We start from the raw sequence: 15,913 nt of genomic DNA on the forward strand, positions 1-15,913 counted from the left end.
TCTCTCTCGCTCGCTCTCTCCAGGCATGGCAGTGCACGCCTGAAATCCCAGCACTAGGGAGGCTGAGGCAGGAAGATCACTGTGAGTTCGAGACCAGCCTGGGCCACATAGTGAGTTCAAGACCATAGAGAGACCTTGTCTCAAAAAGAAAAAAAAAAGGAAGGAAGGAAACTGAGATTGCCCACAACGGGGCAAGGAGGCCTCTGTTCTCTCCCTTCCTGTGTGCCGTGGTCCCTCTGCCTCCGCTGCCCACTAGGACTCGTGCTTGGGTCCCCGCACACTAAACCAAGTCTGCTGTTCCCAGCTAGCCTGGAGCACTGTTTTCTCCGCCCGGCTGCCCTAGGTGCGCATTCACCTCCTCCGGGCTTAACACGAGCAGACTGGGCTCGATCAGCAGCTCGCACCGCTCGGTCGTCGTCCGCGTCCCGTCCCGTCCCGTGCCGTTTCTCAGGCCGGCGCCCCGCCTCCTGGCCGCAGTAACCCTGAGGCAGGCAGGCGCCGGTGGCCGTCCTACCTTCCCTTCTAACAGACCAACCGGGCTGAGGCTCGGCAGGCCCGCCCGTCCCTCCCGCGCTGGCGGCAGTACAGGGAGCGGACACAGCCATTCGCTCAGACCCTGTCCGCATTTTCCGCTCTCCCTCCAGAGGATACCCCCGAAACAATTATTTGAAATGTCACGCTCTCCTGCCCCCGGGCTACCAACAAATGAACATTAAATCTATTAACAGCCAAAAAATTAAACGTTTACTCTTCCGCGAAGGTAGAGGGGCCGAGTCAGGGAGAGGCCAGGTGGCCCGGGCCGGACAAGGGAGCGAGGAACAGCAGGGCGAGCCGCAAAGCAGCCCCAGGCCGGGAAGACAGGCCGGAGGGACAGGGACCAGGCCGCAGGAGTCCTGCACCGCTATGGCCACCTCCCCCTGCAGCAGCGACATTCCCCATTGGGAATGCAATGCGTCGATTTATGCGGTGCTCGAACACAAACATTCAAAAAGATACGCCTGAGGCCTCCCCAGAAGGTGTGCTGGGCGGGCAGGGACCGCAGGGACCGCGCAGGAGACTCAGTTCCTCGGTTCCTCCGTCCGGACAAAAGCGAGCCTCGTCCTAGAACCGCGTGCCCGTGACGGCCTGACGCAGTTGTCCTCGCTGGAGCATGACGTGCCAAGGACCCAAGCGTGTGGCACAGCGGATGAGAGCCTCACCCTGGGTGACGCTGGGGGCCTCTGGTGGGGGCCGAGGCTGGAGCAGCAGCCAGCAGGCCGGGCCGTTCTGGTGGGCCACGGAACAGTCCGGAGCCTTTTCAGTCCCCGTGAGGTGGGTCTGGTGTCCGGGTCCTGGGCCACCTCAGTGAGACTGTGGCTTTGGTTTCACCTCACTGCTAAGAACCATGTGCCAGCTGGGGCTGCAGGCCAGGGGCTTCCATCAGCGTGCAGCTGGGTGTGAACCCCCCAGACACACTTGGCCACACCAGTGACTCATATCTGAGCACAGCAGAAGGCTATGAACTTGCTTTCACATTGCTGCTTTCAGTCCACTTAGGAACTGTGCATTCAGAGCACACTCATGCACACCCAGATCCTGCCAGAACCTGGCACACTCGACTCCTCTCCAAGGTGACTCCTTCTCCTGTCTGCCCAACGTGCCCACTCCCAGGCCTCCTGCCTACTCCAGGGGATGCCAGAAGGGTTGCCCTGTCTCGGCGCTGAGGCTGTGCCTAGGTCTGAACTAAGCTCGTAGCTTGCACGTGTGTGTTTTTCATATGACTGACAAAGAAAATGTGCGTGCATTTTTGTCTTTCAACGCGGCGCACACACAGTGTTGGAGAGTTGTGTGCCACTGTGGTTGTGTGACTAAGTCTGTGGTGCAGGGGTGTGTGTGTGGGGGGGTGAGTGCTATTTAAATAAAAAAGAAAGGAAGTGAATCAGGGTCGTTTCCATTTTAATTGTAAAACAGATAAGCACTAAACACTTTGAAAAAGTAAATGACTTGAGAATAATTACTCTCTATTACCCAGCGTCCCAGGGGGGCAGTTGGAGGAGCCCAGATGGCTACAAAAATGGGATTTAGCAGAAAATTGAAGACATTATTCACCGTAACACATTATCAATTACCTTCATATCAATTACAATAACCTTACATTAGTGAGGGGCCCGGGACCCTCTAGCCGAGACTGTGGAATCGCTGCAGCCCTGGGGGGAGGGCTGAGGGCTCACACCCAAGCAGAGCCTGGCTCTCCCCCGGCTCCAGGTCCCTGCATCCTGGGCTGGGGGTCAAATGGAAGAGGATGTGTGAGGCTAGGAAGTCAGCAGAGGAGGTGACGGGCCAGGGCCGAGGGCAGAGAGACAGAGACTGCCAGGGCCCGGATGTGGGGACAAAGAGAGGCCGAGTCTGAGGGAAGTGAAGGCATGGGGTGAACAGGGGGGTAGTCTGAAGAGGCCCCATAAATCCAAGAGGATGCGGAGGCTGAAATTTGAAAGGATCAGGGGGCCGTTGTGCTGAAGATCCACCTTCTGGAAATGCAAGGATATTCTGTGGCCACTTCCTATTCACCGTCCTTCCCACCCCTCCTCAGGAGGGCTTTTCAAGGCTTTATCCCACCAGCCCTTCCTGACTCCCACTCCCTGCCATTCTCTGCTCCCACACAAAGTCTCCTAGATGAAGAAGGGAGGGGCACGCATGAGAATGGAAGGCACAGAGTGTCACTTGCAGTCTGAACCACAGAAGCAAGGGAGACCAAGAGAAGCCCTTCCCAGAGCAAGGCTCTGTCTGAACCGAACCTGTGTGTCCAGGCTGCCACACTGGGACAGGGGCCGGTGCTGCTGGTGGGCAGGGAGGCCTGAAGACTGCAGCGGCAGCATCCAAGGCACAGTGAGCACAGATCCCAGTCCAGCCTGGCTTCTCCCTGCCCTCCACTGGCTCCTGCAACGCATAGCAGCTTGTGGGCAACAACCAAGCCAGCCCCGCTGCAGATCTGTGCCGCCCAACATGGTGGGCCCAGCCACCCATGTCTCCTGCATACCTGAGATGTAGCTGAACTACGCGGAATGTGCTGTAAATGAAACATATAGATTTTTTTTTTTTTTTGGCACCGGAGATCGAACTCAGGACTCAGGCAGCAGAACCACTGAGCTAAACCCCCGGCCCTTGGCTAGAATACTCTTAAAAATTGATTACGTAGTAAGGTGGTATTCATATCCAGAATTGCCTTTTCTATTCTACATCTCTTCTGGCTCCAAAAGAATTTTAGGATTTTTTTTCTAATTTGGTGAGATATATTGTTGGAATTTTGATCAGGATTGCATTGAATCTGTATAATAATTTTTGGAAGTATGGCCATTTTCACTATCTTGGTTCTTCCTACCCAGGAACAAGGGATGTCTTTCCATTTTCTGATAGCCTCTTCGATCTCTTTTTTTAGAATCTCCTTTTTTAGAATACTGTAGTTTTCAACATAGAGGTCTTTTACTTCCTTTGTTAGATTGATTCCTAGTTATTTTATTTTTTGGATGCTATTTTTTTTCTGGTACTGAGGATGGAACTCAGGACCTTGGGCTTGCGAGGCAGGCTAGGTGCCACTGAGCTAAATCCCTGGGCCTTTTTAGATGCTATTGTGAAAGGTGTTGTTTCCCTAATTTCTCTCTCAGTGAGTTTGTTGTTTGAGTACAAGAAGGCTGTTTATTTTTGAGTGTTGACTTTGTATATAGCTACTCTACTGAATTTGGTTATTACATCTAGAAGTCTCTTGGAGATCTTCTATAGGGAGTATCATGTCATCTGCAAATGATAATTTAACTTTTTCCTTTCCTATCCTTATTCCTTTTCTTTCTTTCTCTTGTCTCATTGCTCTGGCTAATGTTTCCAGAACTATATTGAATAAGAGTGGTGACAGTGGACATCCTTGTCTTGTTCCTGATTTTAGAGTGAAAGTTTTCAGTTTTTTGTCCATTTAGTATGACGATGGTTGCTGGTTTGTCATAGATGGAATAAAGATCTTCTATTCCAATTTTTTGTAGGGTTTTATCATGAATGGGTGTTGCACCTTGTCAAATGCTTTTTCTGCATCTGTTGAGATGATCATATGGTTTTTGTCCTTGGCTCTGTTAATATAGTGAATCACATTTATTGATTTGTGTATGTTGAACCATCCCTGCATTCCTGGGATGAATCCTACTTGGTCATGGTGTATAACCTCCTTGATGATTTGCTGCATTCTGTTTGCCAGTATCTTATTGAGGATTTTTGCATCTATGTTCACTAGGGAGATTGCCCTGTAGTTCTCTTTTTTGGTTGGATCCTTCTCTGGTTTTGGTATTAGGGTAATGCTTGCTTCCAGGGATAAATTTGGGAGTATTGCTTCCCTTTCAATTTCATTAAAGAGTTTGAGAAGTTGCAGCATTAGATCTTCTCTGAATTTCTTGTAGAATTCATCAGTGAATCCATCAGGGCATCACAATCCCTGACTTGAAATTGTACTGCAGATCTACTCTGATAAAAAAAACACACAAAACCCAGGGTCAGGGATTTAGCTCAGTGGTTTTGCTGCCTGCTGTGCAAGCCCAAGGACCTGAGTTTGATCCCCGGAACCAAAAAAAAAAAAACCAAAACAAAACACAAAACCCAGGGCCAGGGATTTAGCTCAGTGGTTCTGCCACCTGCCTCGCAAGTGCAAGGACCAGAGTTCGATCCCCAGTACCAAAAAACAAAACAAAACAAAACCCAGCATGGTGTTGGCAAAAAAAACAGACCTGAGGATCAATGGAATAGATTAGAAGATGCAGAAACAACTGCAGACATACTCAGGCACCTTATCTTTTGTTTTGTTTTGTTACCGAGGATCTAACTCGGGACATTGCACTTTTGAGGCAGGTGGTGGAACCACTGAGCTAAATCCCAGGCCCCTCAGGCACCTTATCTTTGACAAAGGAGCCAAATAGTTTCACTGGAAGAAAGATAGTCTCTTTAATAAATGGTGCTGGCAAAACTGGCTTTCCACTTGCTGAAGATTAAAACTAGACCTATATCTTTTACCATCCACTAAACTAAAATTGAAATGGATCAAAGATCTAAATATTAAAACAGAAACACTTAGGGGGGATGGGGATTTAGCTCAGTGGTTCTGCTGCCTGCCTCAAAAGCGCAAGGTCCTGAGCTTGATCCCCAGTACAAACCCCCCCCCCCCCAAAACCCAAAGAACCAAAAAAACCAAAACAGAAACACTTAATCTGCTGGAAGATAGAATAGGTAGAATTCTTGAAGACAATGGTGTAGGCAAAGACTTTGTGAACAAAATCCTGATTGCACAGGAAATATCACAAAGAATCAACAACTGGGATCTCATCTTATTAAAAAGCTTTTGGACAGCAAGAGAAACCACTGAAAGAGTAAAGAGACAACCCATAGTGTGGGGAAAAAAAAATTTGCCAGCTGTTTCTTGGACAAAGGACTACTATCTAGAATATATAAAGAACTCAAAAAAAAAAAAAATCAGAGCTCCCAAATTTAAAGACCCAATCCAAAATTGGGCATCTGAAACGAATGCAGACTTCTCAGATGAAGAAGTAGAAACAGCAAATAAATATATAAAAAAGTATTCAACATCACTGGTCCTTCAAGAGATGCAAATTAAAACAACTCTGAGATTCCCCCTCACCCCAGAGAGAATGGCTGCTATCAAGAAATCAACCAATAACAAATGCTGGCAGGGCTGTGGGGAAAACAAAGAAGCCTTTTCCATTGTTGCTGGGAGTGCAGATTGGTGCAACCACTGTGGAAATCAGTGGACAGATTCCTCATAAAACTAGAACTAGAGGTTCCATTTGACTCAGCTGTTCCCCTTCTCAGTATCTTCCTGAAAGAAGTAAAAGCAGCATACTACAGGGATATATGCACACCCATGTTTATAGTGGCACAAGGTGTAATAGCTAAATCTTGGAAACAGTTCAAATGCCTATTAGCTGATGAATGGATAAAGAAGATGTGGGTTTTTTATACAGTAGAGTACTACACTCCACCATAAAGAAGGTTGAGCTTGAGACATTTATACCTAAATGGATCCACCTTGAGACCACACACTCAAGTGAAATAAATCAGCCACGTATGTTTAAATACCAGATTGTTTGTCTGCTGTGAGAAACTGAAAGTGGAAATAAGGACTAAAATGTATAACAGATATTAGGAAATGGGAAAAAAATGTTCAAATGAGAAGGAGAACACAGGAGGGGCAAAGGAAGGAAGGGACAAGGAAAAAAAGAAAAAATAAAAGGAAAAAATGGAAAGAAAACTTTTGTACACAAGGAGGGGAGAGGGGTCAACAGAGGGGAATGGGGAAGGCAGCAGCAAGGCATACCACGCACAGGTACAGGCTCCCTATGGTGAGCGTTCTCATCATGTGTATCTAAAGTGTACCAACAAATGTTTTGCTCCAAAATTTTTTAATTCAAAAAAAGAGATGGTCTTATTATGGCTATATTGGGTTAAATAAAATATTTTATTAAAATTAATTTTACCAGCACACCTATCATCCCAAACATCTGGGAGGCTGATTCAAGAGGATCACACGTTGGAGCCCAGCATGGGCAACTTACCGACTTAGCAAGATGCTGTTTTGAAACAAAATATAAAGAAGAAAAAAAGAGCAGGGAATGTAGCTCAGCGCATAGGCCCTGCGTTTAATTCTCAATGCTGAAAAAGAAAACTGCCTATTGTCTTTTATCTTTTTGTAAAAACAATGGCCACTAGAGAATTTTAAATTGCATTGGTGGCTCCCTTATATTTTTCTTTTTTAAAATTAATCTTATTGGTACACTTAAGGTGTACAATAGAATGACATCCATCATTGGAGATTTGCACCTTTGCATAATCTCTCCTGGTTCTTATTTTTCCCTTCCCCTGCCCTCCCTTCAACCCTCCACCCCTCCCTATCTACAGAGGCTTTGTTTCCATTTCCTCCTATTAATTCCATTCCCTTCTTTCCTTTCCCCTACCCCTCCCGTTCCCCTTCCCCTTGGCCCCTTTTCTTCCCTCACTTTGTATTTCTACTGGGTAGTGTTGGGCTACATTGACTAGGAATGAAAGGGCTGGGGACAAGGAACAAACTAAGGGTGTCCCCCGGTCCTGGGACCCACCCCAGTGGAGCCCTGGTCCTCGCTTCCGAGGAAGGGGAACAGCCCTTCTTTCTTCGATGGGGCTGAGGCGGGGACTCCAGGAGCTGCCTGCTCTCTGTTCCCTCCGGAAGCCCAGCCCCGATTCAGCCACGCAGGGCAGGGGCCAGGTGCCTGGGGTGGGGCGGAGTCCTGGGCCACGCCTGAGCTTCCACTCTCACAGACTCCTCCACGGGGCCTGCAGACACACGCACGACCTGTCGGTGCACACACATTCCCTGTTCCCTCGCCCAGTCCCCAAGCACGTGTGCATCTCGCTCTGCACCCGTGATGTCTTCCTGCACACGTCCATGTAACATGCGCTCCCACGCCACATAGCAGAGCGAGGCGGGCGGGATGGGAACAGCCGTCAGCTTGATTCATGGCGTGTGGTGTGTGTCCAGGGGAGCACGAGCTAACAGTGCCCCTCCCCAGGCTGGGCCCAGAGGACTAATTGCCAGTAATGAGCTAAAAGGAGCTCAGAGTTGGCCTCAGGCGCCAGATGAAGACGTTTCCAGAGACCAGCCGGAATCTGTCCTGCTGTTTTGTTGATAGAAAATCCTTCTCCCTCGGTGTCCCCTCTCTGTCTCTGTCTTCCCTCCTGTGGCTCCTCGTTCTGCAGCCTCTAGAGTCCAGCCGTACTCCTCGCCTGCCTCTCCTGTCAGCCTCTCTGCCTCTCTGCCCAGGCACCCACCCCACTGGGGCATCCCCTCTCCATCCTGCCTCCCCTCTACTTCCGGATGGAGGCCTAGCAGGTGTCTGCTGCTGAGCAGGAGCAGATGCCCAGGGGCTCCGAGGAAGCTCCAGGGCTGACGGGGGAGGCTCCCAGGAGGCTGGCAGCAGCAGAGGGCAACCTCTCTCCTGAACAGCTCTGTCCAGTGCTGGAGGGGACAGGGCACTGCGCTGCCCACAAATGTTTTCAAGTAGACCACTGAAAAGTCTGCAGAGAGACAGGCCTGCTGCTGGGGAAGTTGCACAGAATGACGCATGAGGCCTTTTCTGGGATTATTATAGTTGCTCATAAATTACTAATGCAAGCATTCACAGATATCAACTATTACAGCTACCACAGGCCAAGCACCTATCAAATGCCAGGTACTTTACATTTTTAATTATCTCCCTTCATCTTCACAGAATCCTTGCAAGGTAGACATTATCCACACCTTTTTTTTTGACAGGGTCTCACTATGTAGCCCAGGCCGGCCTTGAACTCACCGGGATCCTCCTGCCTCAGCCTCCTGAGTGCTGGGGTTACAGGTGTGCACCACCATGCCAGCCTTGTTATTTACATCTTAGAGATGGTAAACTGAGGCTCAGAGAAGCTAAACTAGGTACCATGTCACTTGGTAGTCAGTCATAGCTGGGATTTAAACCCCATAATGACTCTACCATCCATGCTCTTTTCACTAAAACTCATTCAATCTTTCCACAAACATTCATTCATCAAACTGAGATCCTATGATATTGAAAGTAAAGACTGAAAAGGTTAGGAGTCCTTAAATATAAGGGAATTTGGGGGAAGTATGGTAGTGGGAACCAGGGTCTCAGTTTTGAATTGGGGAAAAACAATCCTCACAAGAGACCCTCTGCCACCCCCTAAGTGGTTGTGCATGTCTGGTTTACATGTGTGCATGTGTGTCTATGTGGGCATACACAGTCATATGTATATGACTCTGCCTGGGACACTGAAAGAACTAGCAGCCAGAGAGCCCTGGGGTGGGAGAGGACGCACTAGCTCAGTACCCCCACATTCACACATTAGACTCACTCAGCCAGGGCCAGGCCTGGGCCAGGGAGACTTTGGGAGCAGCAGGGTCTGGGGGTCCTGTTGGTACACCCAGGTCCTCTCTCCATCCTCACCCTGACATTTGGGGCAGGGAGTAAGCACTCCTGAGGGAGGGAAGGGAGGGAGGGAGGGAGGGAAAATGGCTAGAGGGGGCGGCACCCAGAGATTTGGAAGCTGTCTATGATGCAAATATGTGTAAAAGCTCTGCATTGCCTCCCTTGAGAAAGGAGCCTAAAATTGAAGTCTAATTATAACGAATGATTGTTAATGAGTTGTCTAAACATAATAGATGGAAAGAATTAAACGCCCAGAAGAAACAGGGTTTCATTAACACACAATAAAGAAACCACAAGTGGGGAGAACAGAGCCCTCCCCATCACAGAAGGCACCCCTTTTCCCCAAGGAGGGCCTGGCACGTGGGAGCAAGGCCAGGTCCCCATAATGCGAAGCTTGGGATTTTTAGGTGACCCTGAATGTTGGGGTGCCCTTTGCAAGGTGGGCACTGCTGGCCCCATCTTGGCCCCATGTGCCATGTGTGGGTGCCTCCCTCGCACACACACATGGGCAGACCTTGGAAGCCGGCCACCCTGAGCTACAGTGGCTGAGTGGGTGGTGGCACGTGGGGTCTCAGAAAGGCTTCTAAGTCAGGAGAGCTGTGGTGGGCTCTGGGGGCACTGCTGTGCTGCCTCTGCCTCTGGGAGGGAAACCAGCAGGAGAGAACCCACACACTCCTGCACACATGTGTGCTCACTGGAACTCAGCAGATCAGAAGAGAAGGACGTCAGGGATCCCTTAGTCCAACCCATGCGACCCAACACAGAGGAGGACATTCAGGCCCAGAGAGGGAAGGTGACAAGGCCAGGGTCACACAGCTGAGGGCCAGGCACTCTTGTACTAGTCCAGGGTGCCTTAGGACAGGCACTCTTGACACACATATGGCCGGATGCAAGGCCACGCATGTGAAAAGATGGTGTTCTGTGAATGCACGGCCACACACAGGCAACACAGGGCCCAGGGCCTTCTGGGAGGCAGCAGCAGCCATGCTAGGTGGGGGTGCGGGAGAAGGCACAGCAGGGGCTCTGCAGGGAGGGCAGAGCGGGAGAAATGGGCTTTGATGGACAGGTTAATGAAGCGCTTTATACCGGCGGTGTAACAGCAGAGGCAGGCTAGAAGGGCCTCCCGCGCGCACACCCACACAAGCACGCACACCCGAGGGGGGCACTCAGCGGGGCTCGCACCCCAGGCGCCTGCTCCACACCAGCGCCCTCGCTCCAGGGCATCTGTGCTTTCAGGGCTCTGTGCTCCGGGTGGGGTGACCTTCCCTCTCAGAGCAGCGGGGACAAAGGTCCGACGCACTCCGAGGGGCAGCCCGAACACCGGCCGGCTCCTCGGTGGGAGTCCCGCGGGAGGCCTTGTGGGTGCTGGGTGCTGGGCCTGCAGCACCCCGCCAGGCTGGCTACCCTCCCCCACCTTTTGACCCGCCCCCCTTGGAGCCAACCCTGATTGGCTGCTGTGCAGGCAGTGCCGGCCAACCAGCCCCCGCAGCGCCAAGAAAAGTTAATTTGGAGTGCTGGTCTTCTCCCAGGATGCATTTGGGCGGCCGCCCGCAATGAGATGCGTAATTGCAGAGGCCTGCCAACAAAAGCAGGCTGGATTTAATTGAGTGGACGCCGGCCATTAATAACGTGACGGGAGCCCCGCCCCCGCCGCCATCATCTGACCCTCGCAACCCCCAGTTCACCATGCTCCCACCCCGGCCCGGCCCGTCGGGGGAGGCAGGTCTGGCAGTCCTCGCTAGAATGCCTCCGCAAGCCTGCCCACCCCTTTCCCCCGTGTAACACACTTCGGCCTTCGCCTGTACCCAGCTGGCTCTGCCCGCTCAGTCTCTGGGCGAACACATCTGGAGCTCCAGCCCTGGGTGGCTTTGGGACTACAGCAGCGGGCGCAGACACCGGCGTGCCAGCCTTCATGCTGCTTCCCCACGGGCCTGCTCAGAGCTGGGATTCGCAAGGCTTCCCATAAGGCTGGCCTTTCACATCCCAGCCAGACACTTGTGCACAGCCTCTCCGCGTCTGTGCCCCATACATGTTCTCAGATGCCTGTCCTGAGTCCACAGCCCCGCACCTGCCTGCTCCGCTGGGCCCTTCTCCTGCCATCCATCTTTCCTCCTCGTCCTCCTCCTCCTCAGCCCGCCCCCCCCCCCCCCCGGCCAGGCTCCAAAGCTCGCCTGCACGCCCATGGTGCGCCCGAGTCCTGGAGCTGACCCTGCAACTTTAAAATGGGGACGGCAAGACCGAACGCCTCGTGGGGTGGTTAAGCACGATATTATGAGATAACCCAGAATCAGCTCAGCACAGAGCCTGGCTGCTCGTGGTCGAGGTCGGCCGAGTGCAGGTAAACTGACACCCCCCTCCCCCGCACATGCGCACTGACCCTGGGCCGCCAGGCTGCCGGGTGAGCTGTGAGGAGCTGAGTGCGAAGGGCGATTCAGGGCCAGCGGGGAAACCAGCTTCTCCCTCCCGGAAGGCGCCCTGCTCACATCCTGACCGTCTGCAGATGTCTGTCTGCCCACGATTCCCGGGGAAGTGGGGACACCTAGTGCCGCTCAAAGTGGGCGTGGGGCTAGGAAGGAATGTGGGGGCTCCTCTCCCAGCCCTGCTCTCCCTCCGGATCTGCTCCGCAGCGCGGCAGAGGCCCGCCGGGCTAAGCCTCGGAGCGCTGGGAGGGAAGTTCCTTAAAAAAGCCAGGACAGGGCCAGGATGTAGCTCAGTGGTCCCGCCGCCCCCCGGCGGGGGAGGGACGCCGAGTGCGGCGCTGAGCCGGGGCCTGAGCCCCCTCCGGGCCCAACCAGGCCCGGGCAGGCGGGCTTCCGGGAGGAGGCGTGGGCTGCGCTCTGCGGGCGCTGGCGCCAAGTCCTCCGAGAATCCTCGTCACCGCCGAAATCGCCGGAATTGGCTGCAACTAGTAAAGATGCCAGGAATTTGCACCTTGCTCTGTGACCTAAAGCAAAAATGACATGAACATTGACAAATTTGACAAGGAAATTTGTGCAAAAAACAACTTCTATTTGGCTAGCCAAGCAGCAAATATGCCGGATGATACGCTTTATTAAGCAATCCATTTCTCAGCAATAGCGGCGCCATCTGCAAAGGTTACCGCGCATCAGGCTCGGCACAGAATTTCATCTGCGTCTGCAGTCGGGGCCGCACGCGGACACATTTTTCATGTACATGCGATTCCGGATGCAAATGGAATCCGTGATGAAGGAGGTCACCTTCCGGGCCGAGCCGCGCGCTAAAGTCACGCGCGGCCCGCGGGGCGGGGCGAGCGCGCGAGGCCCTGCGTGGGGCTGGCTGAGGGCCGTGGGCTGAGGGGTGAGTGGGCCGCGGTGGCGCGGGGAGGACCCGCACGCCTCGTCTTTGCCTTTGCGTCTGGAAGGGATCTGGGGGAGCATCGGCCCAATCTTCTCGCTTTACAGAGGCGCAGACTGAGGCGCAGGCCCGGGAGGCGCGGGTCAAGGTCACAGGTGGTCCACAGGTCTGGAGAGAAGCCGCAGGCTCAGGGCATCCACCCGCCGCTGCTTACTGTGACCTGTAGCAGAGCAAGACAGCGCTCTGGGCCTCAGTTTCCGGGTTCGTAAAATGAAGGTGTACTGTTGCCCACCTCGTGCCTGTTATGAGCACTGAGCTAATGCGTGCGTAAAGTGCTCAGAACGGCGGCTCGCATCTAAAAGATGTCTTCCCATCAGCAGATGTGTCCCTCTGCCCTTCCTGGCTGACTGGGGTAGGGGGTGGGGGGTGTTTGCTGAGTACAAAGCTCTAGTGGAGGAAGAATGGGTTGGAGCCAGCACCGTGCACGACAGGGGCAGATGCTTCATCCCTCTTTCTATTGGCTTAGTCCACGGCCCCTCCCCTCAGGGCAAAGGAATAAACGACCTCTTCTTTTCCTACCTCTTGTCTCGTTCACACCTACTCCTACTGTGGCTTTCGGGGACCCAAAGGCCTGTCTTTCCGATTGTCTGCCTCCTCCCGCGTGCTTTCAGTTGTCACTGCCCACCCTTCGGCTTTCTGCGGAGGAGGGGCCCTTGGCGAGGAGGGATGAAGTCCCCTCGCCCTCCAAAAATGATCTAACTCCAGGCGTGGCAACACTTCCTGCTCTGAGGTCTGTCGGCAGTCCTCACTCCCCATGATTTCCCCTTTCCTGCCCCTCACTCTCGGGCCCTCTTTGTGGTTTTCAGGGCCAGAGGGAGGGGTCCGGTACCAGCGCCCCTCGCCCCGGGGTCTGCAGCAGACGAGGCTGGCTGTGCTCCTCACACGCGTCTCCCTGTCATCCCGTGGTCCTCTCCTAAACGGGAGAGGCGTGCGCTGTGGCAGGCCGGGCCTGGAAGCCTGGCTCCCAACTTCCCACAAGATGGCCTCGTCACGTGACCTCTGGACTTTGGCTTCTCACCTGTGAATGTAGGATATTAAAGGTGGCCAATTCAGGTTGTTGGACATATCCATGAGATTTAATGTACTAAATCAATGCGGAGGGGGGTTGAAATAGGGTCTCGCTACGTGGTTCAGGCTGGCCTTGAACTCACTGTGGAGACCAGGCTATTCTCGAGCTCTGGCTATCCTCCTGCCTCAGCCTCCCGTGCTGGGTTTATTTATTATATTAAATAAATCAATGAATTTCTTTCCTCCATTTTCCTTTGGGTTTCCCCTCTGGGGGCTGCTTAATCTCTTCACCCCTTCACCACCTCTCCATGCCTGTGTTTCTTCCAAAGGGTCAGGTTCTCCAACAAAAGAATCCAGTCCAGCGCCAAGTCTTCGCCCTGGGGGCTAAGCACCGCTGGATTATGGAGCAAAAGTGGAAGCTGTTTGTCGGTTTAAACTTTGCCGAACACCTTCTCAGTGCTGGTGGAGCTGAACTCCCCGCGGGCTGTCGGAAGCTAAGGTCTCCCACCCTTGAAGCAGCCGCAGTATGGCCAGCCACACCGGGAGGCGGTACTGGACCGCCTGGGCCTGCAAACACCCGCAGGCTCGAAGGTTCCCACCTGGCAGGACCCTCCAGCGTTCTCCAGTCGGGAGAGGCGCTGGTCTCCTGGGGCGCGTCCAGCACTGGGATTCCTGGTGGCCACGAGGCCACACCGAGGATCCGATCACGAGGCCCACCTAGTCGGCCGGGGCTGGCCAGGGGTCCAGAGGCCCCTGGTCCAGCTGGCCCCGCCCCCGGCCGGTGGGTGGCGAGCCGAGGCCGGGGGCGGGGCCGGGGGCGGGGCCAGCACTCCGTCCGCCCGCGCCCGGCCCGGCACGCTACAGTAATCCAGAATGTGTATTTCTGCAGATGATTAAATCAATACAATCCTGACAGGACTTGTTGGAACATGCTTCTTTATTTTGCACAATTCCTTCCCCGCGTCGCCGGCATTTATCACCCGCTCGGCTGTCAGCGCCGAGATTGTGCGGGGCGGGGCGGGGCGGGGGGAGGGGTCTCCGGGCGCGGGGAGCGAACCTCGACCCCAGCGGCCACAGTCCGTGCGGTCGGCCACGCCCCACCCCGCACGGCCCCCGGGTCGGGGTCAGGGGCCCAGGGCGATGCCCACCTTCCCGGCCCCCACCCAGGGCCCACTCGAGGTCACGGCCCCAGAGAGCGAGACCCCCGCGAAGCCTGTGTCCCTCCCCTGACCTTGGTCCCGGCAGCTGGGGCCCGAGGCGGGCGGGAAGGGAGGGGAAGCGGGCTCCCTTCCTCTGAGGTGGCCTTCCCCGGGCAGACAGGTGAGCCCGGGCTGCAGGCCCCAGGGAGGAGGGGGGGAGGGCGCCGGGGGGAGGGCGGCGGGGGGCGGCCGGTGACAGGTGCCTCGGCGGGCGCCCTCGCAGACGTGAGAGCCGCCGTGGCTGTGCGCCGGAGCGTGACTTTACAACTAATCCTGTTGTAAGTTATTATTTATCTTCGGGAAAGTTTGTCAAACTTGGGCTTTGATTTTTCGCCCTGATTTCCCTCTTGTGGCGCGCTCTCGCACGCGCTCCCATATAATTTATGACTGCCTCTGGTCCTGATGACAGATTATTAAAAGTAGAATTAGTTTTTCGCGCAGAATTTTTCCACTGGGAATTGGGAAGGCAGCGCTCTCCGCGGAAGGTCTCCGGCGAGGTCTCCATTACTAATAGAAGTTTTTTGATGGGGTGAGGAGACTAATGATTTGAATTTACTGTGGCAGCAGTCACGTGGGCGGGAAGGCATCAGCCGAAGAGACAAGAGGTTAACTTTCTCCCTGTGGAGAGGTTTATTGGATTGTTTAGCAGCAGAAGGATAATGTTTTTGTCATAGACTGCTGGTGCCACGCTGCAGTGCGGTGGCCGCCAGCGCCGGGAGAGGGAGAGGGAGGAGAGGGAGAGGGACAGGGAGGAGAGGGAGACGCACGCACGGACGCACGGACGGACGCACGGACGCGGCCCGGGAGCGGGGCCCGAGGGGACGCCGAGTCCCCGGGTCGGGCGTGGGGGCCCGGAAGAGGCCAAGAGGCGGCCCCGACACGACCAGGGAGGGCGAGGGTCCCCGCTGGGGCGACCGGGCCGCGGCCAGGCTGCCCCCGCCCGCCGGCGCCCGCCTGGGCCCGGGCGGGCTGGGCGCTGGGCGGGGGCCGGCGCGTTCACCTGGCCGTGCGCTCGCTCGGAACTGGTCCTCCCAGCATGCCTCGACCACGGGGAACCGGAGGGGAGTCGCTGCGCAGCTGAGAGCCTCGGCTTAATCTTATGCACCATTAAGCACTCAGCAGCAAGCCCGTCCTGTTCATATACATCATCCACGCTTAATAAACATAATGATGACATAAGATGTAATTCTAGATGAATTTTCATTTTATAGGGAAATGGAGAATTCCTGTAGAAGGGAAAAAAAGTAAATTATCTGGGAAGTGCAAAATAAATGATGTTGCTCCCAGAGATGAATAGAGGTGTTAGAGGGAGCGAAGGAGGAAGGGAGCGGAGGGAGGGAGGGACAGAGGGAG

At 54.2% G+C, this 15,913-nt stretch overlaps 2 long non-coding RNA genes across 2 annotated transcripts in view; one reads left to right on the plus strand and one right to left on the minus strand.

The window, feature by feature from the left end:
* LOC110346015 (uncharacterized) overlaps positions 1-13,962 on the plus strand; it is a 64,529-nt gene extending 50,567 nt beyond the window's left edge. Inside the window, exon 6 of the long non-coding RNA XR_015440690.1 lies at positions 13,691-13,962. This is a non-coding gene — a long non-coding RNA (uncharacterized LOC110346015). The remainder of the gene's footprint in view (positions 1-13,690) is intronic.
* Positions 12,010-14,092, minus strand: LOC147825504 (uncharacterized). The gene is made up of 2 exons (XR_015440692.1): positions 13,961-14,092; positions 12,010-13,371 (listed from the first exon to the last, which is right to left on the minus strand). It is a non-coding gene; the product is annotated as an uncharacterized LOC147825504 (long non-coding RNA).
* Positions 14,093-15,913: the final 1,821 nt, after the last annotated feature.

This window comes from Heterocephalus glaber, unplaced genomic scaffold (genome assembly GCF_053883595.1).
Source record: "Heterocephalus glaber isolate CG9 unplaced genomic scaffold, H.glaber_assembly_v1.0 deba00001498, whole genome shotgun sequence".
Taxonomy (NCBI): Eukaryota; Metazoa; Chordata; class Mammalia; order Rodentia; family Bathyergidae; genus Heterocephalus; species Heterocephalus glaber.